The sequence below is a fragment of the Mobula birostris genome, chromosome 5, assembly GCF_030028105.1.
Source record: "Mobula birostris isolate sMobBir1 chromosome 5, sMobBir1.hap1, whole genome shotgun sequence".
NCBI lineage: Eukaryota > Metazoa > Chordata > Chondrichthyes > Myliobatiformes > Myliobatidae > Mobula > Mobula birostris.
The window spans coordinates 199,059,469-199,087,088 of record NC_092374.1 but is presented as its reverse complement, the minus strand read 5'-3'; the positions used below and the strand labels follow the sequence as shown (position 1 = coordinate 199,087,088).

At 40.7% G+C, this 27,620-nt stretch overlaps 1 protein-coding gene across 1 annotated transcript in view; it reads left to right on the top strand.

Annotated features, from left to right (window-relative positions):
- Nucleotides 1-27,620, top strand: part of LOC140198255 (butyrophilin subfamily 3 member A1-like) — a 110,107-nt gene that overhangs the window by 46,116 nt on the left and 36,371 nt on the right. The gene's annotated exons all lie outside the window — the stretch shown is intronic.

Here is a 27,620-nt window from a genome sequence, read left to right as displayed (position 1 = left end):
CAGATCGGAGGAAGACAACGCAGCTGTGTCATATAAATATCATAAAACCATATTATGATAGAGAAGTTGCTACTATGACTAGTGTGATCAATAATGAGTCTGATCTTGATGAGAACTTAATAGAGGATTCATCCGAAACTCATTTTAAACCCAACATTATTTCAGCCAGGTTACCAAATTCGAAAATTCTGGAAAATATTGATGAAAAATTAGCTCATTTACAGCCAGACCAGAAAGAGCAGAAGAAACAGTTATTTTTTCAGTACAGCGATTTATTTCCAGATGTCCCTAGAAGAACCACTGTAGCTAGGCATGATGTAGATGTTGGAGATGCAAAACCCATAAAACAGCATCCGTATCGAATGAACAGGGAAAAATATGAACTTGCTGAACAGGAAATTAAGTATATGTTAGAGAATGATATTATTAGACATTCTAATTCGAATTGGGGTTCACAGTGTGTTATGGTGCCTAAACCAGACAATAGTATTAGGTTTTGTACGGATTACAGAAAGGTGAATGCTGTGACAAAAACTGATGCATATCCAATCCCTAGAGTAGACGATTGTGTGGATAAAGTTGGACAGGACAAATTCCTTACAAAAATTGATTTGTTAGAAGGTTATTGGTGTGTTCCATTGACGAATAGAGGTAGAGAGATTTCAGCATTTGTAACCCCATCTGGGTTATATGAATATACTGTTCTCCCATTTGGGATGAAGAATGCACCAAGTACTTTTCAGAGGATGATTAATAGCGTGGTTCAGGGATTAAAAGATACAGATGCCTATATCGATGATTTGGTTACAGGGAACAGTACGTGGAAAGCACATGTTACGGCAGTGGAGAAATTATTTGAGAGACTTTCAAAAGCTAACTTAACTATCAAATTAGCTAAAAGTGAATTTGGTCATGCCACTGTGACTGTTAAGGAAAAGAGTTAAGGAAATTAAACTCCAATTTAATAATCCAGTTTAATGTTACAGGAGTACAATATTTTGATCACTCGTATTAAGGGTAAAGACAATGTGATTGCTGATTGTTTGTCTAGATGTTAAATGTACAATGAAAATTTGTTTTTTTTGGAGTTATAGGTTAACATTTGTGACACTCCTACTGTACATTAGTTTCTAAAGGGCTGAAAGATAAGATTGTATATATTGTGTATTTTGTAAATTTTATACCTTTGTATTTTTTTGTATAAATTGTTAAAATTTTGTTCTTCAAGAGACCAAATTTTTTTTTGGAGGGAGGTGTTACATGCTCAAGGAGATCTGTTTTTTTTGTGAGAATGATGTAATGGTCTTTTGGAGGTCACCTGATGTGATTTTCCCGCCGATGTGAGGTCACGTGATGACATGTGCCCCCGTGACTACATAAGGGTCGACTCACGTGACGCAGTAGGATTTTGAGTTTGTAGATTTCCAGGTAGAATGTGCTGTATCTGCGTTTCTGTTGTGTGTTTGTTTTTGGTGACGCAGTTCCATTTTTAAAACGATTGTGCATTCTGTTGAAAGATTCCATATTATTGGACTGGAAATTTGTGACTGGATATGCCAATTTACTCAATTCCAACAGTTGAAGGGAGAGTGAAGAATTTATCGAAGGATCGAGCGAAGTCGGCATCGTTTGGCAGTTTAATAAAGAATGGAACTTATTGAGTCTTCGTTGGAGGAGTACCTGCATCGAGATAACTCTTGCCAGAAAGAGCAATGAGTTCATGCAAAAAGGTGCTCTCTCTCTAAAGGAATTTAAGATCAGTTAATTTAAATTGTTTGTTTTTGGCATCGTGAATCCTGTGGACAGAACCAGCAGTAAAGTTGCATCTGTGAAGAAATCCTTCTCCAGAGAAGTCTCTCCCAATTGAACGTGTAAATCTGTTGGACTTTCGAAGTTATTGTTTTAAGAACTATATCTGACTGTATCGCTTTAAGAACTGTTTTCTAATTTAACGCTTTAAGAAGCAAAGCTGAGGGGAGTTGGTGAACGGCTGCATATCTGTTAACTTCCGGTTAAAGTTTTCCTTTGTTTTTTTCCCTTATCGTTTATACGTGTTTAATAAATGTTTGGTTGTTTTTATACAGCCTGTCTTGATTGATATTCATTGTTTCCGGTTACGTAACAACACAATACACCAAATTATACAGCTTCAACATAGCAACCCATCTCCTGTAGTCAAAACTTTGAGTTATGAAGGCCAATGTGCCAAAAATTTTCTTAGTGAACCTATTAACCAATGACACTGCTCTCAACAAATTAAGGACCTGTATTCCCAGATTCCAGTGTTCTACCACACTCTTCAGTGTCCTATCATTCACTGTGTAAGACCTATCCTGGTTGGTCCTATGAAGAGCAACACTTTGCACATGCATGTATTAAGTACCACAGGCCATATTTCATTTCATTTTTCAGCTGGTCCATGTCCCGCTACACGCCATGATAGTCTTCCTCATTGTCCACGACACCACCAGTTTTGGTGTCATCTGCAAACTTGCTGATCCGATTAACCACATTATCATCTAGATCATTGACAGAGATGACAGACAACAACATAACCAGCACCGATCCCTCTGGCACTCCATTAGTCACAGGCCTCCAGTCAAAGAGGCAACACTCTACTGCCATGAATAAAGAGTAAAAGAGAGGTGAGAGTAGATATTGGCCTGCTGTAAAATGACTCTGGAGAGGGATTATTGAGGGAAAGGGAAATGATGGATGAACTGAATAAGGAGCTTGCATCAGTCTTCACTGTGGAACACCCAAGCAGTATGCCAGATGTTTGAGACTGTGAGCGAAATTGTCATTTCGAGGGAGAAGGTGCTTTGGGAACATGAAAAGACTGAAGGTAGATCTGGACCTGCTGGGCTACACTTGGGGGTTCTAAAATAGGTACTGTTATGTAACCGACAACAATGAATATCAATTGAGTCAGGTTATATAAAAACAACCAAACATTTATTAAACACGGATAAACAATAAAAACAAACTTAAATCTTAACTGGAAGTTAACCACTATGCGGCCTTTCAACAAATCGTCACTCGGTACTGATTTTTAAAGCGATAAATTCGAAAACAGTTCTTAAAGCGGTAAAGTCAAATACAGTTCTTAAAATGGTAAATTCGAAAGTCCAACAGATTTATACATTCATTTGGGAGAGACTTCTCTGGAGAAGGATTTCTTCATAGACCCGACTTTCCTTCTGTTTCTGTCCAAAGGATTCACGATGAAGGAAATAAATGGCTTAAACAACTGACTTATATTTCTTGAGAGCACCTTGCATGAACTTCCTTGTTATCCTCGACGCAGTTTGCTACTTCTTCAATGAAGACTCAATAAGGTCGAACCTTTATTAAACTGCTGAACGATACCAACTTCTCTTAATCCTTCAGGTCCTGTACTTCGATAAAGTCTTCACTCTCCAATATTACTAAAAAGGTACATCAACAAATCTAGCAGAAATTGCCAGTCCGGCACTATTGTACCTTGCAACAGAACGTAACACTCCGTTTTAAAAATGAAACTGCGTTATAAAACAATTATGCAATGAAACGGAGACACTGACGAACGTTCTAGCTGGAAAAACTCAAAACTAACTGTGTCACCAGAGGTCCTCCCTTTTGTATCCGTGGTGAAGATGTCATCACGTGACCTCACACCGGCAGGAAAATTACATCAGGTGACCTCCAAAAGACCATTACATCATTCTCACAAGAAAATCGCAAGATCTCCTTGAGATATGTAACACCTCCCTCCAAAAAAAAATTTTTGGTCTCTTAAAGAACAAAATTTTAACAATTAACAATTTACACAAAAAAATACAAAGGTATAAAATTTACAACAGACACACTATACACAGTCTTATCTTTCAGCACTTTATAAACTAATATACGGTAGGAGTGTTACAAATGTTAAAATACCACTCCATTAACAAAATTTTCATTGTACATTTAACATCTAGGTAGACAATCAGCGATCACATTATCTTTACCTTTAATATGAGTGGTCAAAATATTGTACTCCTGTAACATTAAACTGTGTTATTAAATTTGAGTTTGATTTCCTTAATCCTTTTCCTTAACAGCCACAGTGGCATGACGAAATTCACTTTTAGCTAAGTTCACTTTTGAAAGTCTCTCAAATAGTTTCTCCACCGCAGTAATGTGTGCTTTCCATGTATTATTTCCTGTAACTAAATCATCAATATAGGCATCTGTATCTTTTAATCCATGAATCACACTATTAATCATCCTCTGAAAAGTACCTGGAGCATTCTTCATCCCAAATGGAAGAACATTATATTCATATAACCCAGATGGGGTTACAAATGCTGAAATCTCTCTACCTCTATCCATCAATGGAACACACCAATAACCGTTTAACAAATCAATCTTTGTAAGGAATTTGGCTTGTCGAACTTTATCCACACAATCATCTAACCTCGGGATTGGATATGCATCAGTTTTTGTCACCGCATTCAACTTCCTGTAATCTGTACAAAACCTAATACTATTGCCTGGCTTAGGCACCCTAACACACAGTGAACCCCAATTCAATTTAGAATGTCTAATAATATCACTCTCTAACATATACTTAATTTCTTGTTCAGTAAGTTCACATTTTTTCCTGTTCATTCAATACGGATGTTGTTTTATGGGTTTTGTATCTCCAACATCTACATCATGTGAAGCTATGGTGGTTCTTCCAGGAACATCCGGAAATAGACCTCTATATTTAAAGATTAACTGTTTCATCTGCTCTCTGTGCTCTGGCTGTAAATGAGCTAATTTTTCATCAATATTTTTTGGAATGTTTGAATTTGGTAACCTGGCTGAAATAATGTTGGGTTTAAAATGAGTTTCAGATGAATCATCCATTAAGTTTTTAGAAAGATCAGACTCATTATTGATCACAACAGTCATAGTAGCAGCTTCCCTCTCATAATACGGTTTTATCATATTTATATGATACAGCTGTGTTGGCTTCGACGATCTGGGGTTTTTATCATGTAATCCACATGATTTACCTTAGATTTAATCTCATAAGGACCATGAAATTTAGCTTGTAATGGATTCGTTTGCACTGGGAAAAGACCAACACCTTATCTCCAGGCTTAAATAACCTCATTCTAGCTTCCTTATCATACCAAGTCTTCATCTTCTCTTGAGCCAATTTTAAATTTTCCTCTGCCAAGCTACAAGCTTTATATAATCTTTCTTTAAATTTTAAAACATAATCTAGCAAATTAGTGTGTACCTCTTTATTAATCCACTGCCCCTTCAACAAGGCCAAAGGTCCTTGAACTCTTGTCCAAACACAAGTTCAAAAGGACTCAAACATAATAATTCCTGTACTGCCTCCCTTACTGCAAAAAATAGTAAATGTACACCTTCATCCCAGTCCTTTTCATTTTCCACACCATACGTCCTAATCATAGTTTTTAATGTAGAATGAAATCTCTCCAAGACTCCTTGTGATTCTGGATGATAGGCTGATGAGATAATCTGTTTTGCTCCCAGTTTATAAACTATCTGCTGAAACAGTCCAGACATAAAATTACTACCTTGATCTGACTGTATTTCCTTAGGCAAACCAAAATAAGTAAAGAATTTTGTCAGAGCTTTGTCACAGTTTTGGCTGTTATACTCCTAAGAGGTACTGCTTCTGGAAACCTAGACACTGTGCACATAATAGTTAACAAATATTGATGTCCAGTTTTAGTTTTTGGCAAAGGACCTACACAGTCTAAATGATTTTTGAGAACTGGACTACAATACAGGAATTGGTTGCAGTGGGGCCACTGGAGTAACCTGATTAGGTTTACCCACAATTTGACATGTATGACATGTTCTACAAAATGTTGCCACATCTTTTAAACTAGGCCAATAAAAATGTTTAGAAACCTTGTTCATAGTTTTCTTTACACCTAAATGACCACCCAAAGGTATACTATGAGCCATAGTTAAAATCTCGTCTCGATAAATTTTAGGAACTACTACCTGAAGATTAACTTCCCATTCCTCATTAGCAGGAATTATAGGCTATCTCCACTTTTTCATTAACACTCCCTTTTCAAAATAATATCCTACTGGCACTTTTTTCAATTTCACTATCTGGAAGTGCTTGCTCCTTTAACTCTCTCAGGATCTCTACCCTGCTGTGCTATCATCTCCTTCCGACATAAAGACAAATCTTCATGTTCATACTTACTACCAAAATCCTGATCTAATAATATAGGTAAGAAAGTTTCTGATACATCCTCAAAATTCAAATCTTGAGTTGAACAGTCATGGGTAACATCCTGTACATCAGGCTTTTTAGCCATAGCTCTTGTTACAACACAGGAAGAATCTGTGTTAGAATCCCTCTGTGGTTCCTCAGAATTAGGATTTATTGTCAAATGCATTTCAGGAAAAACTTGTCCACCAGCTAAGTCATTCTCCAACAAAAAAGAAACATCATTCACAGGTAAACTGGATTGTAGTCCTACTTTAACAACCCCTGAAACTAATCCTGACCTTAAATTTACTCTATGCAAATGTACTGGCACAAGGGCACTCCCAACTCCTCTTATATAATTTACCTCACCAATATCAGACTCATCACTAAACTTTAGGACACTGTCTAATATTAGTGATTGAGAAGCTCTGGTATCTCTAAGTATTCTTGTTGGTACTGAATTGGATCCTTCTTTCAAAGATACAAATCCTTCTGTTATAAAAGTTTCATATCCCTTCTTAACTTGGTCAGAATCTGACAAATCTTTATTAGTATTTATCAAACTCTGTGAATTTCCAGGTGTTTCAATATGCTGCGCATAAGCATCTGGGACGGCTTCCTTCACTTTCTTTTTCAATCGAAAGCAGTTAGCTACTACATATCCAGGTTTCTTACAATAATTACAAATAATACCAAAATGTCTTTCCTTCACATGTCTCCCTTCATCCTTACTTTTCTCACTAACTTCAGATTTAATTTCTGGTTTACCTTGACTCTCTGTGCTATTTTTCCTTTTAAAAGTTCTACCTGGAGAAAATGTATTCTTATGAATTAAAGCATACTCATCAGCTAATTTAGCAATCTCCTGCAATGTAGCAGTGTCCCTTTCATTTAAGAATGTTCTCACTTCAACAGGAATGCTTCTTTTACATTCCTCCAGTAAAATCAACTCTCTTAATTTATTATACACCTCGTTCACATTTTTAGAGGAAACCCATCTCTCAAAACACACAGATTTTTCATAGGCAAATTCCACATACGTTTTTCCATCGATTTCTTCAAATTTCTGAATCTTTCTCTATACACTAACGGAACCAGCTCATATGCCTTTAATACATACTGCTTCACAGTATCATAATCCAGTGCTTGATCAGCAATTAAAACTGTATAAATTTGTTGTGCCTTGCCTTTAGTTACACTTTGTAACATCACTGGCCATTGCTCCTTCGGCCACCCTAACCTCAGAGCAACAATTTCGAAATGCTGGAAAAGTTTGTCAACTTCAGCTTCATTAAATGGAGGAGCCAAAATAACCTCACGACCAGCAAAAAACTGTTTCGTAGAAGCAGAAGACTGATTTCCCATCCTTAATTTCTCCATCTCTAACTCATATTTCCTCTGGTTTTCAGCGTCTCTTTCTTTAAATTCCCTTAATTTATTTTGCTCTCTTTCTTCAAATTCCCTTTTTTTATTATCCTCTCTTTTGGACATTTCCGCTTTAAATCTTTCAGACTTTAACTGTTCAAGATGTAGCTGCATTTCCAGATTACTCATTGGGAACCTATCTAACACCTCATCATCAAACGTTTTCAAACTGATATAATGCTCAGCGACTTTTCTTTGAATTAAGGCCTTTGTGGTTCCCTTCGTAATTCCCTTAATATCCAACCTCCTAGCAATCTCCAATACAACAGGTTTACTCACATTCACTAAAAACTCCGGGTCAGGCGAATCCATAAACGTCAATATTCAATGCTGCCGAATACCACTCACACACCAATCAAAGTAAAAAAAATGGATATTTCCCTTTTCCAAATCAGAATGACAATTAAACCAGCAATTAAACTCAAAATTTTGGAACAAGATCCCGCGAGCCCCCACAATATATGTTAGGTAACCGAAACAATGAATATCAATTGAGTCAGGTTATATAAAAACAACCAAACATTTATTAAACACGGATAAACAATAAAAACAAACGAAAACCTTAACCGGAGGTTAACCGCTATGCGGCCATTCAACAAATTGTCACTCGGTACTGATTCTTAAAGCGATAATTTCGAAAACAGTTCTTAAAGCAGTAAAGTCAAATACAGTTCTTAAAATGGTAAATTCAAAAGTCCAAACACGAGGAATTCTGCAGATGCTGGAAATTCAAGCAACACATATCAAAGTTGCTGGTGAACGCAGCAGGCCAGGCAGCATCTCTAGGAAGAGGTACAGTCGACATTTCGGGCCTGACCTGCTGCTTTCACCAGCAACTTTGAAATCCGAAAGTCCAACAGATTTATACATTTGTTTGGGAGAGACTTCTCTGGAGAAGGATTTCTTCATAGACCCGACTTTCCCGCTGGTTCTGTCCAAAGGATTCATGATGAAGGAAATAAACGGCTTAAACAACTGACCTTTATTTCTAGAGAGCACCTTGCACGAAATTGCTTGCTCTTCCGGCAGGAGGTATCTGCGATGCAGGTCGCTACTTCTTCAATGAAGACTCAATAAGGTCAATCCTTTATTAAACTGCCGAACAGTACCTACTTCTCTTAATCCTTCAGGTCCTGTACTTCGATAAAGTCTTCATTCTCCAATACTACTGAAAAGGTACATCAACAAATCTAGCAGAAATTGCCAGTCTGGCACTATTGTACCTTGCAACAGAACGTAACACTCCATTTTAAAAATGAAACTGCGTCATAAAACAATTACGCAACGTAACTGAACGTTCTCGCTGGAAAAACCCACGACTAACTGCATCACCAGAGGTCTTCCCTTTTCTACCTGTGGTGAACATGTCATCCCGTGACATCACATCGGCGGGAAAATTACATCAGGTGACCTCCAAAAGACCATTACATCATTCTCACAAGAAAGTCACAAGTTCTCCTTGAGGTACGTAACAGTACAAACATAGAAACATAGAAAACCTGCAGCACAATACAGACCCTTAGGCCCACAATGCTGTGCTGAACATGTGCTTACTTTAGAAATTACCTAGGGTTCCCCATAGCCCTCTAATTTTCTAAGCTCCATGTACCCATCCAGGAGTCTCTTAAAAGACCCTATCGTATCCATCTCCACAACCGCTGCCAGCAGCCCATTCCTCGCACTCACCACTCTCTGCGTAAAATAACTTACCCCTAACATCTCCTCTATACCTACTTCCAGGCACCTTAAATTGTGCCCTCTCACTTTAGCCCTGGGAAAAAGGCTCTGACTATCCACATGATCAGTGCCTCTCCTCATCTTATACACCTCTATCAGGTCACCCCTCATCCTCCGTTGCTCCAAGGACAAAAGGCTGAGTTCACTCAACATAAGGCCTGCTCCCCAATACAGGCAACGTATTGATAAATCTCCTCTGCACCCTTTCTATAGTTTCCACATCCTTCCTGTAGTGAGGTGACCAGAACTGAGCACAGTACTCCAAGTTGGGTCTGACCAGGGTCCAATATAGCTGCAACATTACCTCTCAGCTCTTACACTCAATCCCACGGTTGATGAGGGCCAATGCACTGTATGCCACCTGAACCACACAGTCAACCTGTGCAGCAGCTATGGACTCGGACCCCAAAATCCCTCTGATCCTCCACACCGCCAAGAGACTTACCATTAATATGATTTTCTGCCATCATATTTGACCTACCAAAATGAAACTCCTCACACTTCTGGATTGAACTCCATCTGCCACTTCTCAGCCCAGGTTTGTATCCACTTAATGTCCCGGTGTAACCTGTGACAGCTCTCCATACTCTCCACAACATGCCCAATCTTTGTGTCATCTGCAAATTTACTAACCCATCCCTCCATTTCCTCATCCAGGTCATTTATAAAAATCATGAAGAGTAGGGGTCCCAGAACAGATCCCTGAGGCACACCACTGGTCACCGACCTCCATGCAGAATATGACCCATCTACAACCACTCTTGTCCTTCTGTGGGAAGCCAGTTCTGGATTCACAAAGCAATGTTAACTTGGATCCTATGCCTCCTTACTTTCTCAATAAGCCTTGCATGGGGTACCTTATCAAATGCCTTGCTAAAATCCATATACACTACATCTGCAGCTCTACCTTCATCAATGTCCTTACTCACATCCTCAAAAAATTCAGTCAGGCTCATAAGGTATGACCTGCCTTTAACAAAGCCATGCTGACGATTCCTAATCATATTCTGCCTGTCCAATGTTCATAAACCCTGCCTCTCAGGATCTTCTCCATCAACTTAACGACCACTGAAGTAAGACTCACTGGCCTATAATTTCCTGGGCTATCTCTACTTCCTTTCTTGAATAATGGAACATCATCCGCAAACTTCCAATCCTCTGGAACCTCTCCTGACCGCATTGATGATGAAAACATCTTCGCCAGAGGCTCAGCAGTCTCCTCCCTCGCTTCCCACTGTAGCCTGGGGTACATCCCGTCCGGTCCTGGTGACTTATCCAATTTCATGCTTTCCAAAAGCTCCAGCACATCCCCTTGCAAGCGCCAAGATCGTTTTCCATAGTGAATACTGAAGCAAAGTATTCATTAAGTACCACTGCGAGCTCCTCCAGTTCCATATACACTTTTCCACTGTCACACTTGATTGGTCCTATTCTCACACATCTTATCCTCTTCCTCTTGACATATTGTAGAATGACCGGGGTATTCCTTAATCCTGTCCGCCAAGACCTTCTCATGGCTCCTTCTGGCTCTCCTAATTTCATTCTTAAGCTCCTTCCTGCTCGCCTTATAATCTTATAGATCTCTATCATTATCTTGTTTTTTAAACCTTTTGTAAGCTTTTCTTCTTGACTAGATTTACAACAGCCTACCATCCTTTCCCTGTCTCATTGAAATGTAACTATGCTGAACTCCATGTAAATATCCCCTGAATATTTGCTACATTTCTTCTGCATGTTTCCCTGAGAACGTCTGTTTCTAATTTATGTTTCCAAGTTCCTGCCTGATAGCCTTATATTTCCCCTTACTCCAATTAAACGTTTCCCTAACTTGTCTATTCCTATCCCTCTCCAATGCTATGGTAAAGGAGATAGAATTGTGATCACTATGACCAAAATTCTTTCCCACTGAGAGACCTGGCACCTGACCAGGTTCATTTCCCAATACCAGAACAAGTACAGCCTCTCCTCTTGTAGACTTATCTACATAATCTGTCAAAAAACTTTCCTGAACACACCTAACAAACTCCACCCCATCTAAACCCCTCACTCTAGGGAGATGCCAATCAATATTTGGGAAATAAAAATCTTCCACCACAACAATGCTGTTATTGTTACACCTTTCCAGTATCTGTCTCCCTATCTGTTCCTCGATGTCCCTGTTACTATTGGGTGGTCTATAAAAACACCCAGTAGAGTTATTGAACCCATCCTATTCCTAACGTCCACCCACAGAGACCCCACAGACAAGCCCTCCATGTCTTCCTCCTTTTCTGCAGCCGTGACACTATCTCTGATCAACAGTGCCACGCCCCCACCTCTTTTGCCTCCCTCCCTGTCCTTTCTGAAACATCTAAAGCCTGGCACTTGAAGTAGCCATTCCTGCCCCTGCACCATCGAAGTCTCTGTAATGACCACAACATCATAGGTTCAAGTGCTGATCCACGCTCTAAGCTCATACGCTTTGTTCATATTATTCCTCGCATTAAAACAGACACATCTCAAACCATCGGTCTGAGTGCATCCCTTCTCCATCACCTGCCTATCCTCCCTCTCACACTGTCTCCAAGCTTTCTTTATTTATGAGCCAACCTCTCTTTCCTCCGTTACTTCAGTTCGGTTCCCAACCCCCAGCAATCCTGGTTTATACTCTCCCCAATAGCCTTAGCAAACCTCTCTGCCCCGATATTGGACCACTCGGTTTCAAGTGCAACCCGTCCTTTTTGTGCAGATCACATCTGCCCCAAAAGAGGTCCCAATGATCCAGAAATCTGAATCCCTGCCCCCTGCTCCAATCCCTCAGCCACGCATTTATCCTCCACCTCATTCCATTCCTGTACTCACTGTCACGTGGCACAGGAAGTAATCCTGAGATTACTTGCTTTGAGGTCCTGCTTCTCAACTTCCTTCCCTACTCCCTGTAGTCTCTTTTCAGGACCTCCTCCCGCTTCCTACCTATGTTGTTGGTACCAATATGTACCATGACCTCTGGCTGTTCTCCTTCCTACTTCAGGATATCGTGAACACGATGAGAAACTTCCGGTATCTTGGCACCTGGGAGGCAAACTACCATTGCGTTTCTTTCTTGCATCCACAGAATCACCTGTCTGACCCCCTAACTATAGAGTCACCTATCACTGCTGCCAACCTCTTCTTTCCCCTACCCTTCTGAGCCACAGGGCTAGACTCTGTTGCTTCCCCCAGGTAGGCCATTCACCCCAACAGTACTCAAACAGGAGTACTTATTTGTGAAGATGGACAGCCACTGGGGTACTCTCTAGCATCTGCTTCTTGCCCTTCCATCTCCTGACTGTTACCCACTAATCTGTCTCCCCAGGCCCCAGGGTGACTACCTGCCTATAGCTCCTCTCTATCACCTCCTCACTCTCCCTGACCAGACAAAGGTCATCGAGCTGCATCCCCAGTTCCCTAACCTGGTCCCTAAGGAGCTTCAGCTGGATGCACCTGGTGTGGATGTGGCCGTCCGGGAGGCTGGGAGTCTCCAGGACCTGCCACACCTGACATTGAGCACGGAAAACAAGGGGGAGGTTTGAAACAGCAAGGGAGCAATCCCTCTATTCGGAGCATTCTATAGACCCTTCAAAAAGCAACAGAGACACTGGGGAACAGATCGGGAGGCAGATTTTTAAAAGGTGCAAACATAGCAGGGTTGTTGTCATGGGAACTTTAATTTGCTTAACATTGATTGGCACCTGCTTCGTGCAAGAGGATTAGATGAGGTGGAATTTGTTCGGTGTGTCCAGGAAGGATTGGTGTAGAGTCTATTAACAGGCTGACTTGAGATTCTCACTGTGGAGGGAGCTCAGTGAATTTGGTTGATTGCTGAGATGAAGGGATTGTCTTCGAAGGAAAGATTGATCAGGTTGGGCCATGGTCCCTGGAAAATGAGAATATTTGGCAGTGAAACTATCCTCTGAGATAAGAGGACCAAATCAGAAACAAGAGAAAATCTGCAGATACTGGAAATTGAAGCAACAGACACAAAGTGCTGGAGGAAGTCAGCAGGCCAGGCAGCATCTATGGGAAAAAGTACAGTCGACATTTTGGGTGTGGCTGTGCAGAGCTTTGTTCTTGTTACCTGAAAGAAGATATAGTAACAATGTAGTCTGTCCAAAGGTTTGGTAGGCTTACCAGATTAATAACTGCAAGAGTTATCATAACATGAGAGATCAAATAGTTTAGTTACTTTTTCCTTTGCAGTTTAGAAAACAATAATTGAACTTGTCTGTTCAACTAATGTCCCAACTGGCTTCACAGGGCATATACAGAGGTTTCCATCAGATAACAGTACAGCACAGAACAGGCTCCTTGGCTGACAATATCATTGCCAACCAAAATGCCTTTCTTTCCTTTTACATCTTTTTATTAATTTTCCAAAGTTATGAACAGAATAACAATGTTGATACAGAGAGATTGGAATGATCTTATTGTTAATAAGCATATACAAAAAAGATTTCAAATAATACAACTATAATAGACTTCCAAACTCATGATGTAATTAATCATAGAGAAAAAAGAAATAAAAAGAAAAAAATACAAAGAAACCTCCCCCCCCCAAAAAACAAACAAAAAAAACTAAATACTAAACCCAAAAAAGCAAACAGAACAAAACTGGGCTAGACCAATATCTTAAATCAAACACATTCAATAATGTCATCAACTCTGCTCCTCTATTCATATATTTTAAGTTAATGAGAAGGATTTGGAAAGGTCAAATTACATCATATGAAAATGTTGAATCAATGCTTTCCAAGTCTCTTCAAGTTTAACTGAAGGATCAAAAATGTCACTTCTAATTTTTTCCTAAATTTAAACGTAATATAGTTTGGGAAAACCATTGAAATGTAGTAGGAGGATTGGTCTCCTTCCAGGTCAATAAAATGGATCTTCTGGCCATTAAAGTAACAAACACAATCATCCAACAGGCTGAAGAGGATAAAAATCTATGTTCTACCATTGGCAATCCAAAAATTGTCATAATAGGATGGGGTTGTAAATCAAAACACAGAACTGTTCAGATAATATCAAAAATATCTTTCCAAAATTTTTCCAAAAGAGGAGAGGACCAAAACATATGAGTTAAAGAAGCCACCTCAGAGTGACATCTGTCACAAATAGGGTTTGTAGGGGAATAAAAATGGGCTAATTTATCTTTAGACATATGAGCCCTATGCACTACTTTAAATTGTATTAATATATGTTTAGCACATATAGAGGAAGTACTGACTAATTGAAAAATGTTATCCCATTTCTCTATAGATAGGCAAAGTTGTTCCCTTTCCCATTCATTTTTAATTTTATCATATATACCTGGCTGTAATTTCATAATTATATCATAGATAGATGCTATTAATCCCTTCTGAAGAGGATTTAAACCTAAAATTTTATTGATGATATCAGTAGGATATGAGGTTGGGGAGGTAGGCAGCATGGTATTTAAAAAGTTTCTTATTTGTAAATATCTGAAAAAATGGTATCTAGGCAAATCAAATTTCTTAGATAACTGTTCAAAAGACATGAAACAGTTATCCAGAAATAAGTCACAAAAACACGTTATGCCTTTCATTTTCCATATCAAAAAGGCTTGGTCCATAACTGAGGGTTGAAAAAAAATTAGATATAATAGGGCTTGATAATATAAATTTGTTCAAAACCAAAAAATTTACGAAATTGAAACCATATTCGTAATGTATGTTTAATTATTGGATTAACCATTTGTTTATTCAATTTAGATAATGCAAAAGGAAGTGAAGTTCCTAAAATGGAAGCCAAAGAGAACGATTGTACAGAGTAGCCTTCAAGGTTTACCCAATGTGGACTTGGAATTATATTCCAATCTTGTGTCCAAAATATTAAATATCGAATATTAATTGCCCAATAATAGAATCTTAGATTAGGCAGTGCTAAACCACTATCTTTCTTGGACTTCTGTAAATATTTTTTACTTAATCTGGGATTTTTCTTCTGCCATATATTATTAGATTAGATTAGATTAGATTATGAGGACACACAGTCCCCTTTTATTGTCAGTTAGTAATGCATGTATTAAGAAATGACACAATGTTTTTCCGGAATGATATCATGAAAACACATAACAAACCGACTCAAGATCTAACAAAAACCACATAATTATAACATACAGTTACAACAGTGCAAAGCAATACCGTAATTTGATAAGAACAGACCATGGGCACGGTAAAGTCTCAAAGTCTCTCGAAAGTCCCATCATCTCACGCAGACAGTAAACCTCCAGCGCCACCAACTTGCCGATGCAGCACCCTGGAAGCATCTGACCACAGTCCGACTCCGAGTCCATCCGAAAACTCTGAGCCTCCGACCACCTCTTCGACACCGAGCACTGAGCACCATCTCTGCTGATCGCTTCGACCCCGGCCCCAGCAACAGGCAATAGGCAAAGCCGAGGATTTGGGGCCTTCATCTCCAGAGATTCTCGATCGCACAATAGCAGCGGCAGCGAAGCAGGCATTTCAGAAGTTACTCGAGATGTTCCTCTGCGCTTCTCACGGCTGTCTCCATCAAATCCGGATTGTGCACGGCATCCTACTTCACAAATACGATATTCATTCGGAACAGCCACGCCATCTTCTGCTCCCTCCATAAGAGGAAATTTTAGAATGGATAGTATCAAAAAAGGATTTAGGAATAAAAATTGGTATCGCTTGGAATAAATGTAAGAATTTAGGTAAAATAATCATTTTAATAGCTTAATTTGACCAATCAGTGATAGAGACAATGGGGGCCACTTAGTAATCAGTTGTTTAAACTGACTAATTAATGGTAAAAGGTTGAACTTGAATAAATCCTTATGTCTCTTAGTAATTTTAACTCCCAAGTAAGTAAAATAGTCATTTAAATATGCAGGTTCCCATTTATAGATTTTCTCCATTCAGAGTGATTACTGACTATTTTACTTATTTAGGAGTTAAAGTACCTAATACAACTAATCCCATGTAACAGCATGTGACTCATATCCCCCCATTCCCTGCTTGTTCTTTTTCCTGTCTGAATGTATTTTAGACATTTTATTTGTACCCACTCCTCTCAGTTACCTTGTGACACATTCCAGACAATTTCTTCCTTCGCCCTAATCCTATGTCCTCTTGTACTTGAGATTTCCACTAGAGGAGAAAGCTCTGAGTAACTCGCCTATGTATGCCCATCATATTTAAAACACTGTACTTCAATCAGGATGCCCGTCGGCCTCCAACACTCCAGAGAAAACAACCTATTTGTCTTTGTGCTGCAGTTAAGACTCTGAGACAACATTTCTGCACTCTCTCCTCCACTGCCTGCACATGCCTTCTGTAATGTGGCACACAGAATATTCCAGTTGTGACCTGAGTAAAGTTTTGTGCTGCTGCAACATGACTTCCAGGCTTTTCTGATCGACGTCCCAACGGGTGAAGGCAACGGTGCTGAAAGCACCTTTATCACCCTATTTACCTGTGTTGCCAGTTTCAGGGTGCTATGAACTTGCACCATAAGATTGCTCTGTATATCAATGCTTTTGAAAACATGGAATAGTACAGACTAGGAATGAGTTTTTTTTTACTCTCAGTATCTATGCCAAATTAAGCTAATCCCTTCCACCTGTACATGATCCACATCCCTTCATTCCCTGCACATTCATATGTCTATCTGAAAGTCTCTTGGATGACACTGTCATAGCTATCCCTATCAGCCTGTTTCAGTCACATGCTGCTCTCTATGTTAAAAAAAATTGCCCTGAATATCCCTTTAAACTTTTTCTCCTCACTACTTGACGTTTCTACTGAGAGGACAAGATTCTGACTGCCTTCCTTATCTATGCCTCTCATAACTTTTTAAACCTCTGTCAGGTGTCCCTCCAGCCTATGATACTCCAGAGAAAGCAATCCAAGTTTGTCTAACCTCTCCTCATAGCTCATACTTTCCAATCCCGGCAATAGATACATTTTATGTCAAAGAAATGTATACAATATACATCATGAAATTCTTTTTCTTCACAAACATCCACAAAAACAGAGGAGTGCCCCAAAGAGTGAATGACAGTTAAATGTTAGAACCCCAAAGACCCCCCAGCTCCCCACTCCTACGCATAAGCAGCAGCAAAGCAACAACCATTCCCCGTCCCCTACCAGCAAAAAAGCATCAGCAACCCCACCGGGCACTCAAGCGTGCAGTGAAGTATCAATAAAGACACTGTTACGTACCCCGTAACTGGGATGCCAAACCAGCAGAAATGGACCACTTAGTTGGAGTCTGGATTACTGGAACTAAGAAAGTTTTATTAAAGAAATAAGTAACACAGTACTCTAAGCATAAGGATATAAATGCAACTGGTTAGCAATGATAAAACACACATGTACACAGAACTAGGATAATAGGAATCAATCAAGCTCTTATCGTAGTCTACGGGCAAAATGATCAGTCTTAAGTGACGCAGAGTTCAGTTCAGTTTAGTATAGTTCGCAGCAATCGCTGTTGTGCTGTTGGGGGGGGGAGAGAGAGAGAGAGAAAGAAAAAAAAAGAATATTATGATATTTAAATCGGATCCAAACAGACCTTTGATATTTCTCGCAGTTAGCTTTCGGGCGAGCCCTTTGTAATGTCTTCTGAGGTCACCGACTGTGACCCCGCCATTCCGGATACGATCGTTCTTCTGCGGTGAACCCGGCACCCAGGCAAGGGCAGACACACACACCAGGTTCCCGCCAATCGTACCTTTTCACCCTGTGCCTCTATGGTCGGTCCCGTGACCAGACCTCCAAAACACCCACCAACTTGTGGGGGCACACCGCACTTCCAGGGTCTCGTTATCTCATGGTGTCGTGATGTGTCTCTTGCCTTAGCGAACCTGTTCCTTTTATCCCCCTGTTGGGGTATCGCCTGTCCATCAAACTTCAAACAGTTCAGGTTCAAAGCAACCAGTCTGACAATACTCGGAACTGTGTCTCTTTTCGTTAATCTCCCTCGTCTCTCATTAACATTTGGAATGTTTCTCTCTTTGCCTCTCTTATCAGCATCAATCTTCTGATAACTTGGTCTTTTATCACAACACAAACATGCAGTACCCCACAGACTATTCGTTCACCCGGTATTCGACACACCACAGGCTCTCCCTCCCCTGAATAAGGGGAAAAAGAGGTGTCTCCATTTCACAGCGAGGGGGGAGATATAACAAAACAACTCGCCGATTTATAGTATTAGAAGTCTGTTGCATCGCTTTTTCTGAGCTCTGTGCCCAAAGAACTTGGGTCTCTGGGCACACACAGCCAGCAGCCAGCTCACTGCTTTCGATCTTCCACCTCCCACAATGCACCAACTTCAAGTCTGCCCGCCTCCAAAGCCATGAAAATCCAGCACCCTGAAGGCGTACTAGTCTTCTCGGCCGCGCCCTCGGCATGTCGCTCTCCTCTCCTTGTAGCTCATACCTTCTACTCCAGGCAGCATCCGGGTACACCTCTTCCACATCCTCTCCAAAGATACCATATCCTTCTTGGAATGGGGCAGGCAGAATTGCACATCAAATTCCAAGTACTGCCTGGACAATGTTTTATAGACCTGCTTCTTCTTCTTCTGACTTTAATGGCAGTTGGCAGTCCAACTTAAAGGTGCATTCCCACCGACAACCGGTGTAGACAGTTGGGAAATAAAACCCCTTAGTTCTTTATCAAATGAAAACTAAATTATCCCAAAGAGCCCTATTGTTTGTAAATAATGAAAGAACATATTGTGAATTAAATTCAATTCAATTCCATAACTTAGTAAAGTTTGTAAATGAAAATTATCAACCCCCAAAGCTGGCAGTGCTCCCTGCATTTGCTTTCTTTCAACCTTATGTGCTCCACATTGTGAAAGAATATGTTCAACTGTTTCATAATGATAAAACCTGCCCATCCCAGAGTGATGTTTTCCAACACGATACACGGAAGAATTAAGCATAGTATGCCCAATTCTAAGTCAAGTCAATATAATTCCTTCCCTTCTTGTTTTACCCCCTTCTCCCATCAATCCTACAGTTTTGTGTATTCTGTATTCATAACTCATGCCCGTTATCCCATGTCTTGCCATAATCCCCTAATTCTTAACCCCAGCAACCCCTTAGCTTCTGATTTGTTAAGTGGAAGGTCGATATCCACAGATGAACTTTTAACAGCTTTTTTGGCCAAACAATAAATCTACTCATTCCCCTCAACACCTCTATGTGCGGGGACCCAGAAGCAGAAGACATGTAGACCAATACTTTGAATGTGAAATAAAGTTGGAAGAGCTTCCAGCAGTAAATCTGACCTACTGCTGGAATGAGCTGTTTTAAGAAAAAGAATCTGAACAAATTATAACTTTGCAAGGACAAATTTCCTCCACCCACTCTCAGGCCAAAATGATGGCAAACAGTTGTGCTGTATATACAGATAAGTGGTTAGTGAGATGTTTCTTTATTGTTACCTGTAATTCAGGCACAAAAACAGCCACACCAGCATTCCCTGTTAGATTATCGTTTGATCCATCAGTAAAAATGGAGAACATATCACAATAATTTTCCTTAACATATTGATGAACCAACAGACTCTCAGGCATATCAGGATCCTTGGGGTTCATTAAATCATGCAACCTAATAAAGCCATTGGAAAAATTCAAGGTGGGGTTACAGAGAAAACTACAGTGGGACATACTGCGTAATACAGCAAACCTATTCCTAGCGTGACAAGAACCCAGCCACCCAGAACTAAAAACACTCTTCTTGTGATGTTCCCAACAGTCTTCCAGCACAATTTTAATAGGGTGATCGTTCCTCTGCTCTCAAATAGAGAAGGACAGGAGAAAGATCGTGAGGGAGGATAGGCAGGTGATAGAGAAGGGACACGCTCAGACCGAAGGTTTGAGATGTGTCTATTTTAACGCAAGGAGTGTTGTGAACAAAGTGGATGAGCTTAGAGCGTGGATCAGTACTTGGAGATATGATGTGGTGGCCATTACAGAGACTTGGATGGCTAAGGGACAGGAATGGTTACTTCAGGTACCAGGTTTTAGATGCTTCAGAAAGGACAGGGAGGGAGGCAAAAGAGGTGGGGGCATGGCACTGTTGATCAGAGATAGTGTCACGGCTGCAGAAAAGGTGAACGCCATGAAGGGATTGTCTACGGAGTCTCTGTGAGTGGAGATTAGGAACAGGAAGGGGTCAATAACCTTTACTGGGTGTTTTTATAGGCCGCCCAATAGTAACAGGGATATCGAGGAGCAGGTAGGGAAACAGATCCTGGAAAGGTGTAATAATAACAGAGTTGTCCTGGTGGGAGATTTTAATTTCCCAAATATCGATTGGCATCTCCCTGGAGCAAGGGGTCTAGATGGGGTGGAGTTTGTTAGGTGTGTTCAGGAAGGTTTCTTGACACAATATGCAGATAAGCCTACAAGAGGAGAGGCTGTACTTGATTTGGTTTTGGGAAATGAACCTGGTCAGGTGTTAGATCTCTCAGTGGGAGAGCATTTTGGAGATAGTGATCACAATTCTATCTCCTTTACAATAGCATTGGAGAGAGATAGGAACAGGTAAGTTAGAAAAGCATTTAACTGGTGTAAGGGGAATTATGAGGCTATCAGGCAGGAAATTGGAAACAGATGTTCTCAGTGTTATGTACCCTGTAATGGGTTAAAGAACCATCAGAAATGGAAAAAACCTTGGAGTCTGGTATTGCTGTTAACTGGTGCTCGTTTGTTAGTAACTACAGAATAGAGTAATATAAATTCAGATCTATCAAACAGGTCAGTATATATATATATGTGGAAATATGTAAAAGCCAAGCTTAGGAAGTAAATGGATACAGTCTTACGATGATGGGTAAAGTTCAGTTCAGTTCGTGGTATTGAGTTGAGTAGTGATGGAGACAGGGAGAGGTGTTTAATTCTTCAGGTGAGCTGTTGCCGTCGATTATCAGTTGTCCTCCGAAATACTTTAGAACCCACCAAACCCAACAAGGGGACCGTCTTCTGTGGTGGAGCTATCAACCCAGGCGAGGGTTGACAAAACTAATAACTTCCCAACGGTCACCCCTTTTTCTCACTGCGAGAGCACTGATCGATCCTCCAAAAACCCAGCTTTCTGTGGGCACACAGCAAAGCTTATTCAGTGTCCAAAACCATGTGTGTGTCTAACAACCAGCTGACCTTGTATTTATCTCAGCATGCTGAACACCAGCTGTCCATCACGTAGCTCCTCCCTTCTCTCTCTGTAGGAACTCAGAAGCTGGCAGTGTCCTTGCAGAAATCCTAAACAAACTGTGAGCAGTCTTTGCCTCTCTCCCTCTCAGTAACAAGTCGTTTGTGCTGTACAATTGCACGATCTCTCTCCTTTTTAAAGGAACAGTCCATATTGAATAATCCTTCAGATCTCTGCACACAAGGAAAAGTACGGAAGAAATGTGGCAAATGTTCAGGGAATATTTGTGTGAAGTTCTGCATATGTACGTTCCAATTAGACAGGGAAGTTATGGTAGGGTACAGGAACCGTGGTGTACAAAGGCTGTAATGAATCTGGTCAAGAAGAAAAGAAACGCTTACAAAAGGTTCGGAGAGCTAGGTAATGTTAGAGACCTTGAAGATTATAAGACTAACAGGAAAGAGCTTAAGAAGGAAATTAGGAGAGCCAGAAGGGACCATGAGAAGGCCTTGGCGGGCATGATTAAGAAGACCCCACAGCATTCTACAAGTCTGTGAAGAGCAGGAGGATAAGACGTGAAAGAACAGGACCTATCAAGTGTGACAGTGAGAAAGTATGTATGGAACTGGAGGAAGTAGTAGAGGTACTTAATGAATACTTTACTTCAGTATTCACTGTGGAAAAGGATCTTGGTGATAATAGTGATGAATTGCAGCAGATTGAAAAGCTTGAGCATGTAGGTATTAAGAAAGAGGATGTGCTGGAGCTTTTGGAAAGCATCAAGTTGGATAAGTTGCCAGGTCCGGATGAGATGTACCCCAGGCTACTGTGGGAGGTGAGGGAGGAGATTGCTGAGTCTCTGGCGATGATCTTTGCATCACAATAGGGACAGGAGAGGTTCCAGAGGATTGGAAGTTTGTGAATGTTGTGCCTTTATTCAAGAAAGGGAGTAGAGATAGAACAGGAAATTACAGACCACTGAGTCTTATCGCAGTGGTTGGTAAGTTGATGGAGAAGATCCTGAGAGATAGGATGAATATTTGGAGATGTATAATATGATTAGGAATAGTCAACATGGCTTTGTCAAGTGCCTGATTGAATTTTCTGAAGATGTGACTAAACATATTGATGAAGGAAGAGCAGTAGATGTAGTGTATATGGATTTCAGCAAGGCATTTGATAAGGTACCCCATGCAAAGCTTATTGAGAAAGTAAGGAGGCATAGGATCCAAGGGGACATTGCTTTGTGGATCGAGAAATAACTTGCCCACAGAAGGCAAAGAGTGGTTGTAGACGGATCATATTCTGCATGGAGGTTGGTCATCGGTGGAGTACCTTAGAGGTCTGTTCTGGGACCCTTACTCTTCTTGATTTTTATAAATTACCTGGATGAGGAAGTGGAGGGATGGGTTAGTAAGTTTGCTGATGACACTAAGGTTGGAGGTGTTGTGGATAGTGTGGAGGGCTGTCAGAGGTTACAGCAGGACATTTATAGGATGCAAAACTGGACTGAGAAGTGGCAGATGGAGTTCAACACAGATAAGTGTGAAGTGGTTCATTTTGTTAGGTCAAATATGATGGCAGAATATAGTATTAATGGTAAGACTCTTGGCAGTGTGGAGGATCAGAGGGATCTTGGGGTCCGAGTCCATAGGACGCTCAAAGCAGCTGCGCAGGTTGACTCTGTGATTAAGAAGGCGTATGGTGTATTGGCCTTCATCAATCGTGGAATTGAACTTATGAACTGAGAGGTAATGTTGCAGCTATATAGGACTCTGGTCAGACCCCACTTGGAGTACTGTGCTCACTTTTGGTCGCCTCACTACAGGAAGAATGTGGAAGCCATGGAAAGGGTGCAGAAGAGGTTTACAAGGATGTTGCCTGGATTGGGGAGCATGCCTTATGAGAATAGGTTGAGTGAACTCGGCCTTTTCTCCTTGGAGCGACGGAGGATGAGAGGTGACCTGATAGAGGTGTATAAGATGATGAGAGGCGTTGATCGTGTGGATAGTCAGATGATTTTTTTCCCAGGGCTGAAATGCTTGCCACAAGAGGACACAGGCTTACGGTGCTGGGGAGTAGGTACAGAGATGTCAGGGGTAAGTTTTTTACTCAGAGTGGTGAGTGCGTGGAATGGGCTGCCAGCAAAGGTGGTGGAGGTGGATACTATAGGGTCTTTTAAGAGACTTTTGGATAGGTACATGAGGCTTAGGAAAATAGAGGGCTAAAGGTAAGCCTACTAATTTCTAGGGTAAGGACATGTTTGGAACAACTTTGTGGGCCGAAAGGCCTGTATTGTGCTGTAGGTTTTTTGTGTTTCTAAATTAGTCCACTGTGTTAACAACAACTTCAAACTACACAACTGTAAGGGTAATTTTCCCATTTGAACCAGTAAAGCTAAAACAGGGGATGACTTTATCACACCACAACATAATCTTAAAGCCTGTGCCTGTATCACATCCAAAGATTTTAAATTTGAAGAGGAAGCTGATCCATAAGCCACACAGCCATAATCAAGTACAGATCTTATTAAGTTTTATAGAGCTGTATCATGACTTCCTGACTCCTGTACTGTGTGCCCTGGTGATGAAGGCAGGCATTTCATACACAACTCTTTTTGCCACTCTATCTATTTGCATTGCCACTATCAGGAAGATTGGACTTGGACCCAAAAATCCTCTGCCAAAAACTTTATCCTTTCCACTTAAACTTGGCCTTCCGAAGTGCAACATCTCACTTGTTGAGATGAAACTCTATTTGCCATTTGTCTGCTCAGATCTCCAAATGATCTATGTCCTATAGTTGTATCCTTTGACAACTTTCTTCACTACCCACAGTTTAATTCAAACAATACTCATGTTGTCTGCAAAGTTGCCAACCCACCTATCTACAACTTTGTCTCAGTCATTTATATGTTGTATATGTACTGTGTACAATTCACCATGGATCCTGTGCATCTCAGAATGTACAAAGGTTCATTTATTATCAAAGTTCACACTCTGAAATTCTTCTTCTCCGATTAACCATGAAGCCACGAAAGAAAAGAAGGGTGTCATGATCTTCAAACCCCAAATCCCCCCTCCCCACACTGAAGAAGCAAACAAGAACATGACAAGCAGATCAACCTCCAAATCCTTCCTCCCACACAAAAAAGAGAAAAATGGGAACAGGCACATCAACCCCCAAATCCCCCTCCCTGCAAAAAAAAACTGAGCAAGATCAGGCAAAAAACACAGAATATTAAAAAGCTGTGGGACTGAAAAAAAAATTCTCGTCCAAGTCCACGTCCGAAACTCAGAAAACTTGGGTAACACTCTCCGGGCAAAGCGACAGGCTTTTCCCTATCTGGCAGCGAGCGATTAAAAGACAGGCAGCTGGCACTCACCCTCCACATTCACCTCGTCGATCTTAATCATCGTGATCAACCCACCATGAGAGGCCGTTCAGTTTCCTTACTAAAGCCCATGTAGTCAACATCCACTGCTCCACTGTTATAAATCACCTTCTTCACCTCAAAAACCTCAATCACATTTGCAAAACATACACTACTCCACACAAAGCCATCCAAATGCGAGGAAATCCAATCCCAGAGAATACTCTACAATAGCTTCTCCATCACTAATGTAAAATCCATGGGCTATCACTCCGAGATTATTCTTTTTTTTCCATCTTGAACTATGGAACAACATTCGCTATCTCCAGTTCTTCAGCATTCCACCAATGGCCTCTGTTTTCCGTGGGCAAGACAGAGAAAAGAGTTTTGTCAAAATGCCAGAAATCCCAGAAAAACCCCAGAAATTTCCTCTCTTGCCTCTCTCAGTCGCTGGTTGTGATGAATCAGCATACAGAGGGAAATTGGAAATTTGCCTGAGTGGTGTCATAACAACAACCTCTCACCCAATGTCAGCAAGACCAAGGAACTGATTGTAGACGTCAGAAGAGGGAAAACAGACGTCCCTGAGTCAGTCCTCATTGGTGGGTCAGAGGTGAGAGGGTTAGCAACTTTAAATTCCTGGGTGTTACTATTCCAGAGGATCTGTCCTGGACCCAGCATGTCAGTGTAATTGTGAAGAAAGTATGGCAGTGCCTCTAGTTCCTCAGGAGCCTGCAGAGATTCAGCATGACATCAGAATCAGGTTTATTATCACCCTCATGTGATGTGAAATTTGTTAACTCAGCAGCAGCAGTTCAATGCAATACATAATTTAGCAGAGAGAGAAAAAAAAAATAAAATAAAACATCATAATAAATAAACAAGTAAATCAATCACGTATATGGAGTAGAATGCATAAAAATGTTGACGAAAGTCTATAGTTGTGTGGCAGAAGGTGTATTGACTGGCAGCAACATGGTCTGATGTGGGAACACCAATGCCTTTGAACTGAAAATCCTGCAAAAGGTAGTGGATTTGACCCAGTATATCACGGGTAAAGCCCTCCTAACCATTGAGGGCATCGACATGAAACACCTTCATTTTACAGCAGCATCCATCATCGGAGACCCTCACCGCCCAGGCCAGGCTCTTTTCTCACTGCTGCCATCAGGCAGAAGGTACAAGAACCTCAGGACTCACACCACCAGGTTCAAGAACAGTTACGAGCCCTCAACCTTCAGACTCTTGAACAAAAGGAGATAACTACACTCACTTGCCCATCCATTGAGATGATCCCACAACCAATGATCTTTCCTTTGATTGCTTTTGTAATTTCATATTATTTCTTGCTATTTATATAATTTTACATTTGCAGTTTGTTGTCTTCTGCACTCTACTGGATCTTTCATTGATCCTGTTACAGCTACAATTCTGTAGGTTTGCTGAGTATGTCCGAAGGAAAATGAAACTCGGGGCTTATTTATGTACTCTGACAATAAAATTTACTTTGAACTTTGTACAGATCAGAAACCGAATCAGGTTTATTATTATCGGCATGTGTCGTGAAATTTGTTAACTGAGCAGCAGCAGTTCAATGCAATACATAATATAGAAGAGGAAAAAATAAAAAATAAATCAATCAATCACAATATACGTACATTGAATCGATGAAAAATCATTCAAAAAAACAGAAATGATTTATATTAAAAAAGTGAGGTAGTGTTCATGGGTTCAATGTCGATTTAGGAATCAGATGGCAGAGGGGAAGAAGCTGTTCCTGAATCACTGGGTGTGTGCCTTCAGGCTTCTGTACCTCTTGTCTCATGGTAACAGTGAGAAAAGGGCATGCCCTGGGTGCTGGAGGTCCTTAGTAATGGATGCTGCCTTTCTGAGACACTGCTTCTTGAAGATGTCCTTCCTGGGTACTTTGTAGACTAGTACCCAAGATGGAGCCAATTAAATCTACAACCTTCTGCAGCTTCTTTCAGTCCTGTCAGTAACCTCCACCCCCCCCCCACCCCATACCACACAATAACGCAGCCTGTCAGAATGCCCTTCACCGTACATCTACAGAAGTTTTTGAGTGTTTTTGTTGACATACCAAATCTCTTTAAACTCCTAATGATGTATAGTCGCTGTCTTGCCTTCTTTATAACTGCATCGATATGTTGGGACCAGGAGAGATCCTCAGAGATCTTGACACCCAGGAGCTTGAAACTACTCACTCTCTCCATTTCTGAATCCTTAATGAGGATTGGTATGTGTTCCTTCCTGAAGTCCACAATCAGCTCTTTTGTCTTACTGATGCTGAGTGTAATGTTGTTGCTGCGACACCATTCCAATAGTTGGCATATCTCACTCCCGTACGCCCTCTCAGCTCCAGCTGAGATTCTACCAACAATGGTTGTATCATCAGCAAATTTATGGATGGGATTTGAGCTATGCCTAGCCACTCAGTCATGAGTATATAGAGAGCAGAGCAGTGGGCAAAGCACACACCCCTGAGGTACACCAGTATTGATCGTCAGTGAGGAGGAGATATTATCATTAATCTGCACAGATTGTGGTCTTCCAGTTAGCAAGTCGAGGATCCAATTGGAGAGGGACGTACAGAGGACCAGGTTCTGTAACTTCTCAGTCAGGATTGTGGGAATGATGGTCTTGAATGCTGAGCTATAGTCGATAAACTG